The sequence below is a fragment of the Neodiprion virginianus genome, chromosome 3 (genome assembly GCF_021901495.1).
Source record: "Neodiprion virginianus isolate iyNeoVirg1 chromosome 3, iyNeoVirg1.1, whole genome shotgun sequence".
Lineage (NCBI taxonomy): Eukaryota > Metazoa > Arthropoda > Insecta > Hymenoptera > Diprionidae > Neodiprion > Neodiprion virginianus.
The window spans coordinates 21,204,690-21,223,573 of record NC_060879.1 but is presented as its reverse complement, the minus strand read 5'-3'; the positions used below and the strand labels follow the sequence as shown (position 1 = coordinate 21,223,573).

Genomic DNA, 18,884 nt, shown 5'->3' with positions numbered 1-18,884 from the left:
CCCCGCCACGCATCCACGCCACCGCCGCCACCCCCGCCCCCGGTCTCCGTCATCCCCTTAGCGAGCCGTGTGTGTAATATCCGCCCATGTTATAGGTGCAGACTATACGCAACCACCCCGCAGCATAAGTGTACGTATATACACGCATATATATGCACAACGTATGCATATAGATAGACAGATAGATTATATAACGTGCATATATATATACGTAACGTGTTTGTGTGCGTGTGTGGAGGGGATGTAAATGTTGGAGATGGGGCTAAAATGTATACGTATTATATTCTACACAGGCAAATCCCTAGGAACATGTGTGTGTGTGTGTGTGTGTGCGAGTTCGCGAGTCCTCCGGCATATAAGTAAAAGGGGGGGCAGCGGGGGGTGGAGATAGGTGGTGTGGGTCACCATGGCAACGCCCGGCCGCTCTCTTATAATTATATGGGGAAAAATGGCTCGCGGACTTTTACCCAGCCCCCGTCCGCTTCGCCACCACCCCAAAAGCACCCCCCACCCCCCACCAGTCGTCCGACTTTACTTAACTTTACTTTACCTTACTTTGCTTTGACTTTTGCTTCACTTTACTTTATTTTACTTTCATACAGCCTCAAAGTATATATAGACGCATAACGTACGACGTACGTGTAATTTACACATGTATGTGCATTTCTCGTGCTTATATATTGTGTGTTGTAATTATCGTTTGATTTTTTTTTTTATTTAGTCGAGCTTGCTCTTTTTTATTTGCTGCGGCTCAATCTTTGTCTCTTTGTTCAACTTCGTTTTTTACTAGGGCTGTGCGAATAGTGATCAAATCGAATCGGATGTTCGAGTATTCGAATAATTTATTCGAGTTATTAGGTAATCAAATTATTCGAATAGAATAATTTATTGGCGCAAATCTTGTGTGATACTTCGAATCGTAAAATGGATTGAAAAAGCGTACGCAAAATAAGAATCACAGATTCGCGGTTGTGATTTGAGAAATTTGAAGTCCGTATCCGAAAGCTCTAAATACTTCAAGTATTCAAAAAACGAATCAAATACAATTATTCGAATTCGTATCGACTTATTCGAGATTTTTAGTTACTTGCACAATCTTATTCTTTACGTTTTCTCTTTTACGCCCTCAGTTGCACATGATCTAATTGTAAATACCTATCCGTGAACTAAATCATATGCTGCAGCTCGTGATTGTTTTCTATTTTTTATCTTTCATTTCCCACCCTAAGAGGGAATGAATTGAAGAATCTCTATACTTAAATTACAACCGCGTTTATAATGAACCGGAAATTATTACGCTGTATTATAAAAGTTGAAAGAGAAAAAAAAGGGGGAGAGGAAGAGAAAAAATTTTCCACGAAATTCCTCAGACGTGTACAACAGCGTGGTTATATTATATTATATTCGCCGAGAATTTCTCGGAGAATGGTATGGATCTGCAAAGAAATTTTTTGGAAAGACAGAAGGGGAAGGTACACGAGGCATAGTTTCATTTCAACCTTTAACATCCTAAATACGTTGGATTATATTGCAAAGCCAATCTAACGACCGAGGATGAAGAAAAAAAAATTTAACTTTTTCCACCATCCTTATCACCATTTACAGGTTTTTTCCCTCCAATTCTGTTTCTCCGTTTTTAGATTATTGTTTGAATTACACTGGTTTTGGATGGATGGAAATTACTTGGCTCTCTAGACAGCATCTGCGCTGTGTATCAAAATTTTGAGTGATTTCAGCAAATATGATATTTTTCTTGTTTGCTTCCCTATAGCTATTATTATATAGAAATAATCCTGAGACTGGCGCTTATGGCAGCCTCTTTGACAAATATATCTGCTACGATGCTCGATACGATAAGCAGCAAAAAAAAAAAACAAAAAACTGGATTCGTGAACGTACGAATTGTTGAAAGCAACAATAATAACAATAATAGAATAGAATTCTGTGAGTAAATAATTTAAACCGTAGTTTAAACATGGGAATCTAGGATGACAAACGAGAAGAGGGGTTTGAGATAGGTGAAAAAGTGAAAGGACGAGGAGGAGCTGGAGGAGCGGAAGCATCAGGAACGAGTAAAGAATCAGTCGAATAAGATCTAGACGTAGATAACTGTAATGCCGTTGGTCAGCGTTTAGTCACATATCCAGCGTAACACCCGACACAACCACGAACCATTCGACGGTCGAACGGTCGAATACACCACAGCAAGTTCTCATTTTGGGGTGGTTTTCGAGATAACGGCCATTGCGAATCACCGAGAGAGATCCGAAGAGAGAGAGAGAGAGAGATGCGAGATACCGCGTCGTCCTTCCCTTTGCGTTTTGGGGTGAGAGAAGGGGGGTTAAGACCGCGAAGGAGAGACGGAGAGAGAGAGAGAAAGAGAAAGAGAGAGAGAGACGGAGCATATTGCTACGGTGTAATCCCACTTGATCGCGGTCTTCTAGGCGATGCGAAATCGTCTGGGTACGTCGGTGAGTATTTGTCTCGGTCTCCGCTCAATCCGTTGGTTGGATGGTGTGCGAGTTCGCCCAGGATTACTGCCTTAGGAAAGAGAGAGAGAGAGAGAGAGAGAGAAAGCTCTCTCCCACTCTCTCATCCCCGGGCTGCAGCTTTCCAAAAAACGAAAGTCTTTAAATACCCCGGGATGTGTGCAGATAACGGCGAGAGGTACAAAAACGCGAGAAACTAAGAAAACGAAAAAAGGACGAGGGACAGATAGAGATAATGGTACTTATCTTATAATTTTACCGTTACGCGCTTTTCGTCCCTTTGCGTCCTTTTAGGGAACGTTGGATCTACAAGGTTCGCCGACATGTTCAGAAAATCGTGTGCAGGTATTTCACACTTTTATAGTCTGCTTCTGAGCAATGAAATTGCTTCACACTTAAATGAGAAATAATCGTGATTTATGATCACGCTTTTGTGGCTACTGAATAAAAGTTCGAAAAACTGACGAGGAAGAAACGAAAATATGAAACTCGGCGAGGAATTCGGGCATAAAGTGGCGGGTGAGAATCATTTCTCAAGTGTTTCTATCAATTTTCGAAACTTTTATCGCAACGACTACATAAACGCAATCGCAAATTCTATCACTTTCCAAAGTTTGTAACGATTTCATCTCGCAGTACAGACGAAAAGTGTAAAATTATACGACTTACTGCTCGATCGATGCTCTGACATCTCGTCAAAGGCGAAGAAGATAGAAAGTTCATCAGGAAATTCAACGCTTGGTAAATATTTAAAGAATTGATCGTAATACTAATTACAACCAAACTCGCCACGAAAAAGACTAAGTTTCACATCTTTCATGTTGAGATAAGCTCGGAGAGTTCAATAAAAAGATCAAGAAGAAGAAGGAAAAGAAGTTTAATTATGTCCACGGCAATGTTAGACATTGTACCAAGAAATACGTTATTGGAGAAGAGAATGGAGTAAAGACGACTTAACAGTTGAAAAAATAAGAAATTATAGATGATACCAGAGCTGCATAAATTCATCGTACGATTAGAATTTTACAAATGTATCTGTTAATGTCGTTGACTGAATTATTAAGACTTATGTGAATTCTGGATAAATCCGATAATGAGTTACTTCGGTGTTGAAATGTAACTATTTTCAGTAATAGATCCAGAGACATTAGTTGTGACTATTTTCATTTGTTGGCATGACCAAAATAACAAAATATAAACGAGTTTAATGCTGCAATAACCAGATACCGCACTATTAACAATCAGTGTTGTATGTTATCTGGATCATTTTATCTTAAATAATGATCTTACGTTCGCCTCGTTTTTTGTCTTGCGGAGATAAAAATCAGGCTCGTCTTTCATCTTCTTCCAGATAAATGTGCTGTTCACCTTCAAGTTTTTACGATACAAAGATAAGATTAAATGCTTACTTCGCCATTCGAAGTTGAAAGACTGATATAATTTTGCAAAGATAAATATATCAATAAAAATGATCTAAAAGAGATCATTTGCAGTCTATACTATCACTAAGAAAAAAGATTGTTCCTGCCAAGCAAAGAATTGTTTTCTACTCAATCTGACCAGATCCTTCTTTACCTTCGTAAAATATTATTCGAAGTAACGAAGTATTTCATTAATGTAATATTTTTTTGAACCGACAACTCATTTATGATATTAAGAATTCTCCGGTTTAATCGATATCTCTTTTATGATTTGAATAAATATGAGGATAATCGCGTGTCTTTCACAGAAGTAATTACCTGAGAAACTATTTTCAATATTATCTAGGCGAATTTATACATGAATAATGTTTACTTTGATTGAAAACTACAATCGCATCAAATAATTACTGGTGTCACATTTTCTTACAAATCCAACAATATTTAAATCGATAATTAAACATTCTACTAGAATTATCTATCAACCATGATGATTGAAATTCGTTCTCCATCCGTAAAAGTATACTTGGTGTAGGTGATTCTGGGACGGTTCATTTCTTGGACAAGTCGATCGCGTTGGCAATGCAGGATCAGCCTACAGCGCCACCATCGGCTGGCCGCGAAACGGGCTCAATCTTTGTAAACGTAACGTAACTCATGACTGTCGAATCTAATCCAAGAATGAAAAAATCCGACGGTTCTAATCTTCAAGTCCATCTTAATCTTGGATTTAATCGTAAGTATAGCGTGATTCATGACCGTCGAATCTAACCCGAAAATACAAATTTGACGATTATGAAGAATTGTGTTAAATTTACAAAGTTTCGTGGGCGACCGGTGGTGGCATGGTGGTCTGATTCTCCATTGCCAACATAACCGACTTCTCCAAGAAATTAGCCGTCTCAGAATCACTGACTCCAAGTGTACACGCATGTCTTATTCACTTATGAATTCATTCGACGTTATAATTCCGCTCATTAGGAAGCAATTCCTTGTATAAACAGAAATTATGCTTCCCTACAGCTCCGAGATCCGCGTTATAACGCGGAAAGGATCAAGCATTCGTGATATAAGACTGATGTACAGCGACCAGATAGGAATTCGTCGTACTTCAGACATCGGTGAAGAGCGAAAGACGAAGAGAGGGACAGAGAGAGAAAGAGAGAGTGAGAGGGGTGAAATGGGTGGAGATAAAGGGAGATTTTAGAGGGCAGCAGCGATCCGCCAGGATATATACGAACGGATGATTAGTCGGCTTAATGAAATAATCCCCTTTGATCGTGGCGCGTATGATTTGGCGAGGAGAGGATCTCTGGATTTCTGGATCCCCGGATATTCCCCTTGATGGTATCGTCAAAGAATCGGGGAACACTTGAACCAGAACGTTTTAATTGCAAACTCAAGTCGCGCGGATTCCTCGGCGCCGGGCCGCTGCGCCTGACGATTGTTTCCGCTTTTGAATTTGCGGCGAACCCGCGGCTGGGTTTCGATTTTCCTCCTTAAATTTTTCTCTCTCCTTCATCTCCCGTCCATTCCGTTTTCTTCTTCTTCTTCTTCTTTTTCTTTTTTTTTCCTTCTCCTTATAGTATTTCCGCGTTTTTCCTTCGTCTCATACTTTTAAAACGCAGCCGGGGAAACGCCCTCTGATTGCGAGCCCTTTTCCCCCATTCCTTTCCGCTGTACTCTCCTTTTTTCTTCAAACCAACTCGCGGAGGTCTCTCCAGCTCTACCCTCCTTGACACGCGACTCAAGTTCATTATGATCGATAAATTTAATACAGGCTTTCACCGTCCGCTCTCCACGACTCTCCCTGCACGTATCAGCACTGCATGAAAGATGACAGTATTTTTTTTTTTTTTTTTTTAGTTTCACCCTTCAAATATCGAAGAAAATTACCGTCATTTCCTCATTATTCTTCACGAATTGCGTCCGCAGCGCGATTACAAACTTTTTCAACAAATATGTAATACTTAGTTACTCTACCGTATATTTATCATTTCAAGCTATCAATTTAATATATAACTCTGAGTTATTTTGAAGCATGATTTCTAATGATTTCAGAATAGTCTCGACAATTTTCCTCATTTCAAAGCTATTTTGCAGGTGCAACATTTCACCGCACGAAGTTTTCAATCTCGCGGAGCACAAAAATTTAAGTATAATATGAACAACCGAACAGCATGAGTAATTAAAATACTCGGAGATGGCGATGATCATTTTTTTAATTCGGAAACGCAGAAGGCAAATTATATTCGGACAAACGGAACGAACGTGAACCTGGGAATCAGACACGTAATTACCATAATCTAACGAAAGCATACCGCTGTACAATACATCAACTTAACGTTAACGTTAAAATTTCGCTCTCATTACACTCTGTGACCTTAATCACTGTAAATTCAAATTCAACCCCCCTTGCGTCCGCTAAAATTATACGTATAATATACCGCAGTCGTAACGAATAATTTACCTAATTGTGTAAATTACACTGAATTTCCACCCGAGAACATTACGCCTAACAATTACACGCGAGATTAAAACCAGCTTATTCGCAAACGTAATCAAGAAGCGTCTCAGAAACGTCTCGCAAAAAATTGACACAAAAAAAAAAATAAAAAAAATAATCCCGATAATTCAGAGACGGGCAGAGAAATTAGGACGCGGCTTAACTAACGACAAAATATCCCGTATAAGTTGTTTCACCGCCGTACAATAACGCATGCAAGAACGGTACAGAGCGTTCACACACGTGTGCAGACAGCTCCGCTGATAACGAGTCTCGTGTATATGTAGTTGGTGCTGGGTACGGTAAGCCGGCTCCATTTTGTCCCTAGGTGGGTATAGGTGGTCTGGGGTTGACGGTTGGAGAGGGATGGAGGGGGTGAGACGAGGGGGGGTGGGGGTGGGGGTGGGGGTCCCATGCACGACTACTCAGACAATAACGTCCCGGCAACCGACCACCCACGCACTCGCATTCGGGATAAGGGGGAGGAAGAAACGGGGATGGTTGGGGGGGTAGGGGGTGGACTACCGCCCGGAGGGATGCTGGACGTCGGGACGCCTGCGCAGCTCGTGAGATATTGATAAAAATACGCGCCTTTCTCCCCCCCCCCCCCCCCCCCCCACCCCCTCCAGACCGGTTGAGGAGGGAGGAAAACGCGCGGCGTCGAGTTCACCCCGCGATCGTCGTACTAACGATATTAACATAATTATTAATATTTCACCGGAAAGTTAATCCCGTGGCCAAGGAGGCGAGAGACTCTAATGACTCGTTTCATTACCGCCTTAGTTCGTTAGCTACGTCGCTCGTCTCTTAAGGGCGGCCCCGTTGGTATGTAGAAAGAAATTGCTACGAGGGGTGCCGAGTCGCGCCACCCTCGCCCTCCAACCCCTTTTCCTCCCCCTTTTCCCAGGCAGCGAGGCAACCTCCTCAATGACCCGAGAGCCCAACGGTGGTGAAAAGTCTTTCTTTCTCTCTTACTTTCTCTTGATCAGCAGACTCTCTACCCTCCCTCCGTCCCTACACCCCCAGAAGCTGCAACCTTTGCGTCAACTTCCTTTGCCCCCTTTTCTTTCTCCTCACTTTTCATCCTTCGCGGTATTGTTTCTTAGTGTGGATATAGATTGTGTATAGGTATGTATATGTATATATTGTATATATATATATACTCATTTTTACACCGAGTTTTTGAAAAGGTGCCGTAGAGAGGAGAAAGGAGCGAATTACACCCAGATGAATGCGGTGCTTCAGGCAACATTAAATCTTTTTTTGTATGCACACGAACCTATTAAAAATTTACTCACAGCAAATGGATTGAATTTAATTTGAAGAAACGGGTGAGGGTAAAAATGAAGAAAAATTGGATAAAAGAAGGGTCACAATATCGAATTTTTAAAAACGCTAAAACTCATTTTATTATAGAAGTCAGAACGCACAAATTTGGGAAATTCGAAGCGTTGAAAGGTCGAAGTTTAGTAAGCCATTGCACGGAGTCGGCAGTATTCTTACGGCATTTCGAAATCCTATGAAACAAATTATCACGTTTTCGAAAATTCGACATTGTGACTTTTGTTATCTAGTCTTTCTTTATTTTCATCCCCACCCAAAGGAACTTTTTATTCCAGTAGTGAGTGTATAATGTATTGTAGATAAACCCTTTATAGTAGATTTGTATATAGGTTCATCTCAAACTCTGTTGCTTCGATTACTTCACTTTTGTGGGTCGAAAAATGTAGCTCATATGCATTAGAGGTGAAGAAAAAAGGTTGAATAAATTCAACTGCAGATATAGAAGTGAATGTTCGAATTAACTAGCAATTATTTATCATTTATACGATTATCTCGGGTTTCATTTTGGCGCATTTACGTTGCTGCTTGTTTCTCAACGTCTCTTTAAGGTCTGTTCGACACATGTAATGTGCGTGAAAATTATTAAATTTTCGACAATTTTGCCATATCATTAATATCATTTCGTCAGTTGTTCTGAAGATGACTAAGTGGAATTCTTTAAGTAGACGAATCTCCGAATTTGAATTAATAAAATTGAATGCACCTCATTCTACAAAAACGACAGTATCTTGAGATGTTTACATCCTTATAACTGATTGTAATTTGGAAATTCCTGTTAAATAATAACCGTATCCTGTCACATTTCGTTACAAATTTGAGAAATTGTACGCAAGCACGTGTTAATTTCAAGACACCAAAACGTCATCATTATAACTAATTATTCACCACAGCATCCCATACCATTTAAACGGCATAATTTGTTACAAAGAATGCCGCAGAGAGATAAATTTCTGTTCATAAGTGGCAAAAATGCGTATTTGCGTGTGAATTTTCCCCGAGGATTATTATTATCGCAATTTTTCCATTTCTTATTTTGTCTGTTCTCTTCCCCTTTTCTTTTTGTTTTGTTTTGCCAGCACACATATTTCTTTCCCGCTTTTTCTGTTCCACTCTTTTGCTCAAGCATGAATTTCTTCAGAGACCTTTCTCTCTCTCTATCTCTTTTACTCCCTTTCTCTCGTCCCTTCATTTCCTTTCTTTTCAATTTTATTTTTTTACCCTTTTTGTCGTTCAACTTTGTCTTATTTCATTCAGTTTTTGCACTTATTTTCGTAGTCTTCTTATCCCTTTCATTCCTCTCTCTCTCTCTCTCTCTCTCTCTCTCTCTCTCTCCTTCTGTCTCTATCTCTCTTCCTCTCCTTTTCTCTTTCCACTCATCAGGGGCCGACTGAATCGCGTCAGCAGCCAGCAATTTGGTGTAAGTCCGCGTACACGCGGCTTTTAGATAAGGGAGAGAAGCGAGTTTTGAAAAATTACACTAAATTAGCCCTGCCGCGCTGCGTCGTCTCGCCAACTTATTCTGCAGAGAACCTGGATTTTTGCAATGTAAGCTGGGTAGCCGGGTAGTTTACTTATAAATTAACTTTCAAGTCTCTTGATAATAAACAAGCTTCCATATACCTCGGATCTTCCCCATCGCTACCTTGTTTAAATGACAGCGTGTAATGTAATGAATATAATTAAAATTACTCCATCCCCCCTCCCCCTACACCGTCCACTCCTCCCCGCCAAAGACCAAGTCTACCTTCGTAAATTAATTTTTTCTCCTTATTTTATATACTTATAATATGTATAATATACTTTATAATTTGCCATGGTGAAGATGTAATTTGCGGTCTCGGTATTTAATTAAAAGCCCTAATTCCGTTCGTCATACTTGGGAATGTCAAGACGGCAGAAGAAACGCGTAAAAAATAAATTTCCAGAAGAAGATAATTAGAAAATAAATTAATTGCTGAAATGGAATTGAATTTTAATTACGTGTCTAGAGAATTGGTTGCACTGGTGAGCGAGATTTTTGATATTCAGTTTATTTCCTAAAACAGTTTGCGTTCAATTAATTTATTTTCTTCTGAGATTAAAAAAATGTGACTATGCACTTATAATTAATTGTACGTTAATGTCATGAGTTTGAAAAGTATAAGCTTGTCGAACAACACCGATAAATTATTTGTTCAGTTTTTTTTTCGATTATATTGATATTTTTAGTCACACTCGAAATATTGTGTCAAGCTTTTGTATCATTTCGTTCATTTTACTCGTCGTGGAATCACCTACTTATGATATTTGATTTATAAGTTACGTCGAGATTAATAGTTTAAATTTCTCTTTGTCATTTTATAAAACACCGATTCAATTGTTTTCCCAATCACTTGTCACACAATTTTCAAACACCGGGGTACAACGTAAGAAAACTTCCGGCCATCCACACGCATTAAGCACTGCTACAGATATAAGATTAAGCGGGCAAGTTCACAAAATCGGGCGATTACAACGATCGGACATCCGATTATCCTCCCGCAGCGGACTACACGTTTCACAGAATGAGGAAAAATTTTTCGTCTAATACAGCGTGTTTTTCGATGGATAGCCTGGCGGGGGACTTGTGGACTCTACTTCGATGTGGGCCAGGTGAGTGACTGACTGAAAAATTCGCCATCCCCCGATTACGGCAGAGAGAAAGAGAGAGAGGAAGAGAGAAAAAAAAAAAAAGGAGAGAGAGAGAGCTTACGGGGTACAGATGCTGGCCTACCCTCAGAAATGAATATGAAAAAAATGGGAGGAACAAAAAAAAAAGTACACAGACACCCTACCCACCCCAGTCGTGTCGGGACCCCCGTTATAAAAAAAAATTCCCTGCCCCCCTTGTATGGAATAAGAAAAAAAGAAAAAACCCCTCCGTATAAAAAAGAGAACGGTGGTTCCCCCGTTCTCGACGCCAGCGAGGTATAAAAACTACCCTCGATCGAAAATTAATGTTCGATCGATCGTTATTTTCACAAAAAATGGATATCGTGCCGGGACCAAGTGAGAAAAAAAAATAAAAAATTGATTCCATTTGATAGAATGTTTCTAACGGGGAGGTTTACCCGCTGTTATATCCGGCGCTGATGTTGCGTCTGAAATGTTGCGAATTTTAGTTTGCAATAGTTTCTTGGCAAAGTGTAACTACGAATTTTTCATCAAATAGAAATCCGCAAGATAAAGATTATAGGTTTTGAGTTCACGTAACTTACAGGTACTCAATTCTTTCTATTTGCTGCACGTTGATAATAATTGACAAGAATCGTCATTTCATCAAAATCAGTCTGACGAGGAATTAAATTTTCGCGCCAAAATGAAATACTGACCGCTGAGATAAAAAAATATTCCGTGAGCGATTCGACAGCGCAAAAAAAAAAAAAAAAAACACCGGGGTAGAAAATAATATGGAAAGTGAAATCGCGCGGTGACTTGTTTTTTTTTTTCAAATTTTTTTCTCATTCTCATTCTTTCAGGATTTATTTTCCCAAACAAATTGAAATTTAAAATTGAACATGAAAAATGATGCAACGAATCTTATCCGGGTTACTGAGAAAACTGTTTTTTTGTTTTTCAATTTCAATTAAAATTTTTTCAAGACACATGCATAAATATTTCGAGAAGCTAATTCTCGTGCGGCAAACAAGCGCGGTTTTTTTTTCCACCCGGGGGGTTTCTCATACCCTTCGCTCACAGATTATGTAGGTCGGGGTTGCCGCGCTGCGTACCCCAGGATTCAAGCGCGTGCCCCAAGCCTGTTTTTTTTTTTTATATTTTTTTATCCCCCTTTTTCCGCTCTCGCACAGGGGGGTTGGAGTAGTTCTAGGTAGTCGAGGACACATAGAAATATAAGGTAGAGGAGCAGAGGAGCGATCCACGCTGCGGCTGAGAAGGATCGAACGATCACGGTCGGCCGCTTGTTACGCCCGGATCGCGGTTCCTCTGCGTTTTTGTATCCCGCATCCGTGTTCACCGAGAGGGATTACGCGCTTTGGAGGGAAAAGAGAAACTGCGAGGGTAAAAAATGATTATCTACAAAGAACGTGAAAAAAGTAGAGAGAGGAAAAAAAAAAAAGAAAGGTGAAAGAAATTTAGATTATCATACGCCAATTACGTTTGTCACACACCACCGATATGCAGGATTACACGGATAGTGTAATGCCCGTGTGTAATACGCTGACCACCGCTTTGTTGTCCACTTTTACTTTGTACATGGATAACGCGGATAAGTCGTCGAGGTCAAAGCATCCGCGCTACGTCAGCATAATGGAAGATTTATTGTGTATGTATACCTATACGTATCAAGCGAAACGTAGCTGATCGGCGTTGAATAGTCACGTTTCGAGTCAAAGTTCCACAAAGTCAGTGTTTTTTATTATTCTTTTCTTTCTTGTATTTTAGGATAGTTGGAGAAAAATTAGTACGTTGTTTTTTTTTTTTTTTTTCGTTTTTTTATCATACAACGATCCAATTGTAAAGGAAAGTCTTTCGTAATAATCGAGGATAGTTTAAGATTTTCATATTATACTATTAAGAAGTTCGAAGTGGCAACTTCAAAGGTTTTCCGAAATGAAATTTCCAAGTTTTGTCCTAGTTTTGTATACTTTATTTAAGATTTGGAGCCAATGCATAAATTGTGGAATTTGTTTTAAAAATTCGTTCTTCAAGCGTCCATTGCAACATATTCCGTTAGTAGGTATAAATCTCTGAAATTTCCTCAACCCTTTCAGAATCTAATAATTTTTCATCGATCTCAGCTCTTTCCTTTATACCTGTATACGTAACTTTTCGCAATTGATAAAAAAAAAAGGGAGTATAGAATACCAATAAAATGTATCGGTGATTTGAATTTTTTTTTACATCAGCTCTGCGAAGCACTCTTAGAACAATTAGTCTTTACAAAAGCACACGTATAAACATAAAACAAGAGTTCGCGTTAACGAGGATTCGCGAAAGAAATAGAAGTGGGAGAAAAATTGTCTCTGCCAATTTCGTGAGTGGAATTTTTTCAAGCTCGTACTATTATACACGAACAAAAAGGGAATAACGTTCGTGTGTCCCGAGCGTAAAAGGTTACGAGCTCATCGATCTGGCAAATTCGAATCCAGCCTAACCCGAATGTTGTACCCGCGGTGTCGCGTCATCGTCGCTAAACATCTACAAGAGAGGATGCGTCGACGAATACAAGCCAAGTTTTCAAGTGTGGGGAAAAAAGGTTTCACCGGTCCGAGAGAAAACGTGAGTAAATTACGATTACCGGGTTGAAAAATTGTTAAAAAAAAAAAACAAAAAACAGTGTTCATTTTCTACCGATTCCCGTTATTTTCCGTAATTTTTTGTCCGCCTTTTTTCCCTTTTTCCTCATAACGGTGACTGCAGGCGCAAAAAACTCAAACATCTGCCGATTTTCCCGTGTCAGCCAAACCCGTCGATACATACGCCATACACCTATGGTATATAAATGAGTCCACGATGCCTATCGAACCAATCGGTTCGCGCTATACTATAACGAGGAAATTCAACACAAAGCATCAGGGAAGAATGTGTAAAGTAAGGATTACGAGAATCGTGTGATGATGTGGCTTGGTGGTCGTGATGCTGGAGGAGATAAAGAGAGAGAGAGAGAGAAGGGAAAGAGAGGAGAGGAAAAAAACTATTAGTTCCGGCACGAGGGATCGTGGATCTCGTGGCCTTTCTCCATTATTTTTACGCTCATTTTCTGAATTCTAATTTATGAGCTAGTAGGAGGATCCTGATTAATCTCGCCATCTGATGCCTGCGCCCATTTGTAACACGATCCCTAGACTCGTAGTATCAATAGCCAACGCTGTTATTTCTCGGTTTTTTATTTTATTTTTATTTTATACCTTACGTACTGTCGTACGAGAGGAAAATGTTGAAATTAAAATTAGTTTCTCGATTTTACTGCGATTCTTGTTTAGAGACTCGAGTGCACATTTGGTATTGATTGAGTGTTTCAAACTTTCTATAAACAATTCCCGAAGGCTGTAATAATACGATATATTTTTACAGTCAAATCAACTCGCCGTGTAAAAGAGAAGAAGATGAAAAAATTCATAATTCAACGAACGCAGATCAATCTCTACTAATTATCAATTTCTTATATCATAGCTATGTGAAGAAAAATTTTTTGTAAAAAAATTTACTGTTAAAAAATCGTATACTTGAATATGGCGAAATGAATATTTAGTTATAGATAAGGAATCGCGGATTTGTATACATACTTCTTTGCGTGAAACGAAGATTTGTTAATACTTAACAAGTCATCTATTTCTTTAAAAGCGGTATCCTGTTATAGAAATCAATCGAGCACAATGTTAAACTAATAAAACATTGATACCGAATGAATATATATTAATCGTTAATCTATCACCCATTTTATTGAAAATCGTATTAAGTGACGTCAAACTTACATACTTGTTGCGTAATTACCGTACTACGGATACAGCCACTGTCACTTTTTCCAAACCGAGTCACTCTGGAACGATCGAAAAGTTCGCGTCGTTCTTGGGACATGAACATTAAGTACCGTGAGTTTGGATCGAGTCGGTGAAACGAACGTCCGAATGTCTCCGTGTGAGTCGGAAATAAATCTTATATCGCACGCACCTAACCCTAAACATAATTTCGCATATCCTGATCAGAAATTTAGGAATAAAAACACACCGCACTAACATTTAAGTGTTGGAAGAAGCTCGGATAAGTTCCAAGATTTCAATATCTGCTCCGTAACATTACCGGCTTTTATTATAAATCAACCGCTTGGCCTACGAACTGCTTGTAAAATATAAACAACGTGCTTGGAACGTGCGATTGCTGGGTTTATGAACTTCGAATCCTCAAACAAGATTCGTCAGCTGTTGATAAATATTCATTTGGGACAACACGGTTTGATATTCCTTACAATTAGTGCTACTTTTTTGATAAGGAAAGAAAAATTTGAACTAATTCTCGCTTTATCTGCCACAATTTTAGAGTACAATGTTTTCAATATTAGACGTACTTTAGGGTGAGGTTGATATTCTATTTGCCTAAAATGCTACAAAATTTCGATTGTAGTTCTAACAGCACACATATTTATTAGACTTTAATAAGTTTTTCAACAGTTAAAAAATGGTTCCTGAAAATAGTCAACGAAATATATTTATTTATTATGACAAGACGCTTTTCTCAGTGAAAGACAATATTTACTCAATTCCACTTTTGTTTTAAATTGTATATTTTTAAAATCAGAGTGGAGCGAGTATTGCTTTATAAGTTAAATAGGAAGAAGTATCTATTGGATTACGGTGAATTTTTCAAGCCTTGTCTCGGTATCGCTGCTGTCGAGTGAATAAAAATGAATATTTCTTAAACGGTACGAAATTTCCTCTCACAGACCGTAATGTAAATATAAATGTCTGAAAAATTTCACGGGAATAACAGTTTAATATAATATAATTTCAAAAATGCGTCGTATTTGTTTTTCTCCCTGGCGGATTCGGTCCCATCGTGTTATTAGAGTGTTTTTTCAGTGGATCCTAAAATCAATGATATTGAAGTGATATTCCAGGTAATCGCTCAATTTTCACTCAATTCTTCGGTGTAATTATGAAATTTTTCACTGCGGTTTTAGCAAAATTATACTCCCAAGTCCACTTTGGTATCACTGATAAGATTTTTTTTAAATATAGTATTTCCTCACTATTTAATTTTAGTAACTTTCAAGTGTGATTTCAGTTATAAGTATGAATTTACAATTCAGTGTAATTTTAGTAGGTTTGAAAATTTTTATTTCAGTTACTCTCCGTTGGGATTTGTTATACTTTTAACGCAATTGCGGTAAAACTGCAGTGCAAAAATTTTTTAACTAACTGTCAAATCAAAGTGCAATCGAAGTGAAATTTAAGTGTAACTTCAGTTCAATTTCAGTGGGACAAAATCCTCCAAGGCTACGTGTTTGATTGTTTTAGATTTATAAATTATTCCTGATCTTATACATTTCTTACTCTCTTTCTCGCGTAAAAATGATCTCAAATACATAGAATTGCAAAACTACAGGTACGCGAATGAAATGAAATTTAATACTCCATATCCCATTAGATGATTATTTCACTCTCAGGTTGTTCAGGTTCAAGCCCATTGTGTCTAAATCAGAAGTATATACTCTGCCCTCTAAACAAAGCAATTACAGCAATTGGGCGTATAATAATTTGCCTCTATACACACATCATGCACGCGTATCTTTCATCCTTTACCTGCAATCATTCGTGTACATTTCATTTTCTCTCTCCAAACGTTTTTTACTTCCATATTTCCCTTTCCCCCTATGATCGTACCTCAGTTTTTTCGTCGCGGTCTTCAGTGGCCCGATATAATTGTCTCCGGATACGCGTATGTGCAAACAAGCCGGGCACGCGCCCTTTTTACCCCCTTCCTCAGCGCAATATAAATACTCCGCAAGGCTAACGCCGCGCCTCATCCTGAGCGGGTGAAAAAAAATAAAACAAGAAAAAAAAATCCCTACTGTTAGACTTAAATATGGTAATTATGCTAAGCGTGTTCCTTTGCGTTTTTTGCCCAGTTTTTTTTTTTTTTTTTTTGCATCCGTCTCTCTCACTCTCGCAGCTCGCATCTCCTTTTTCGCGGCGAAAGCCACATGCAGCACGTTGGAACACCCCTTGTTTGGTCCGGCGCGCCCACATAATTACCAACCCGTGAGATGAATCGCGGGTACATGTAGAGCGGCTTGAAAAAATTGCGAAAAAACAGCAACGAGGGGTTGAAGGGTGGCTAAAAAAGAGAAGAAGTAAAAGCAAAAGAAAAAAAAAAAATAATAAAAAATTAGTAAAATAGAATGGAACAACACCGCCAACAGCGCGATAAAGAAAAAAAAAAAAAAAACCTGGGGTAACATATAATACGTATAATATGCATAAGCGAGAGGGTAGAGTGTGGGTTATAAGGGGGGGGGGGGGGGGGGGGGGGGCGGGGGGAGATTCCCAAGGAGAAAAACAAACTCGATATCGCAATTAAACAGCCGCGGCCAACAAATCGTTGGGGTGAGCGCGAACGGACCGACAGAATTCTGATTGGGGGGGTGGGGGGTGGATTTTTTAAGCCGACGACCCGGTCGGACGGGGGATGCAGAGTCGGGTGCCGGAGCGGTGGGAAAAAAAAATCCATAGGGGTTTGTCGCGGCTCTACCCCCCTCCTCCCCCCCCTCTCCCTTATTCGCAACCTTATTATGCTCGCGTCTTTCTCTTACGTTTTTTTCCTTAGTCGAAAGAGCGACGTCTTCGATGTAAAAGGAGGGAAGAGAAGGAGAGAAGAAAAGGAAAGTCGGACGGTTAGAGAGGGGAGGAAGAGAGAGAGGGGGCGGAAAGAACGCGGCTTAAGGGAGGCGCGTTTGGCGCTAAAGGCAAAACAAAAGCCGGCGACATTTCGCGCGTCTCGCGCTTTGGCCTTTAAGGTAGCCGCAACATGGCGACGACGATGCATACGTATTTTTGTACACGCATGTTTTTATAATTTTCGGTCACTGCTACAGCCTGCTGCATCGTGTTGATATACAGTCTTTATCCTGATATGATGTAACGACGAATTGTGTAAAATACAATAAAAAATGTGCGATGAGTTAAAAAATGAATTATATGTATATTTCACATGAATAAAAAGTACGATTGTGATTTTATAACATTTTCATTGTGCAAAGATGGGTTTCTAGCTTTGTACGAGTATTCTAAATTGTACGATGCATGCACTGAGAGAAATTTTTAGTTCCGGTTACCCAGTTCTTAACTATTTTTCATTTTTTACCACAATTGAAGAACATAGTTGTAGGTAAAACATGCAAATTAGTTTTCTAGCTGTTATCGGCAAGTCTAGTATCCGTTACTATTCTTTTTTATTACGATCACTGTTGCTATATTTTCTTGCAACTGTTGGGAAAATTGAATGCTTGTGCAACAATATATTGACGTTAAAGCCTTCTTTAACTAAAAAATTACAGTATACCGAACAAACTGATTTTGCGTTACAATTACCAAAAAAGGATCGACGATAGCGCAAAATGGTTACGCGTACCTTGTTTTTCGTAATTCCAACAATATTCAAACAGTTTTTTTAACGATAACTATTTTACTGAATTGTTCTAGATACTGTAACAAATGAAGTTTTTCTCAGTGTGTGTTCACGAGAGAAAAAAAAATGGACAGGCAGAACGAATGGAATCAGCTTCCTTTCTCAATCGATTATACCATAAATGTTTGTATCGTATGAAACGATTATATTAGTGCTAATTTACAAAGTTAAGAATTTCATCATCGCTACATTGATTGCATCCTCACTAACAAGACATTCTATACTGTATGGTGAATTGTAAATAAATTCTAAACCAAAATGGGTATAATTGCGGGTACCTGGGACGAAGTAGAAGAATAGTGTAATATTTGAGAGGATTTTATAAATCTTTAAACTCTGGTATCCGTACCGATTCTCTTGGCTGTTTCAGACAGTCCAATTTCGGATGTAACGAGAAAAGTGTAAGGAAAAAAATTTTAACCGGCGAATATATTTGCGAACGGAAAGTCAGAGAGTAAACCAATTGTTAAAATACTGATGAAATCCTTGCATTTTTGTACAAAACTTCTTCATGTCACTTGGCAATAGTTTCGTATTACTGAGATAAATATATCTCGTCATCTAAATGAGCAAAAGTTAACCCCAACTATGTATGACAGATGTGCGACTACGTAGGATGATAGGTATATGCGAGCAGTCCACTGTTCGAATGCCGAATAAAATCGGGCGGCGTTTAAACGAAAACTAAAAATGCGTTTTATCCGACTTGCGAACAATCACAAGGTATTTGCGTTAGTGAAAAATCTACCAACCACCGTAATTAGGCTAAAAATTTCAATTTTATTTTTGATCAAATGCATACGAAATGGTCCCAGGACTTCCTTTCATTCCATGATTCAGTCTCTAACGCAACAAATTTTAAGTATAACTGTTATAGGTTTAAAACCTTGCTATTACATCGTTGTAACTTTCTTCGTTCACTTCCTAATAACCTGAATAAGAAAAATTTATAAATAAAAACAC

At 38.8% G+C, this 18,884-nt stretch overlaps 1 long non-coding RNA gene across 1 annotated transcript in view; it reads right to left on the bottom strand.

Annotated features, from left to right (window-relative positions):
- LOC124300674 (uncharacterized) overlaps positions 1 to 18,884 on the bottom strand; it is an 87,002-nt gene that overhangs the window by 66,277 nt on the left and 1,841 nt on the right. The gene's annotated exons all lie outside the window — the stretch shown is intronic.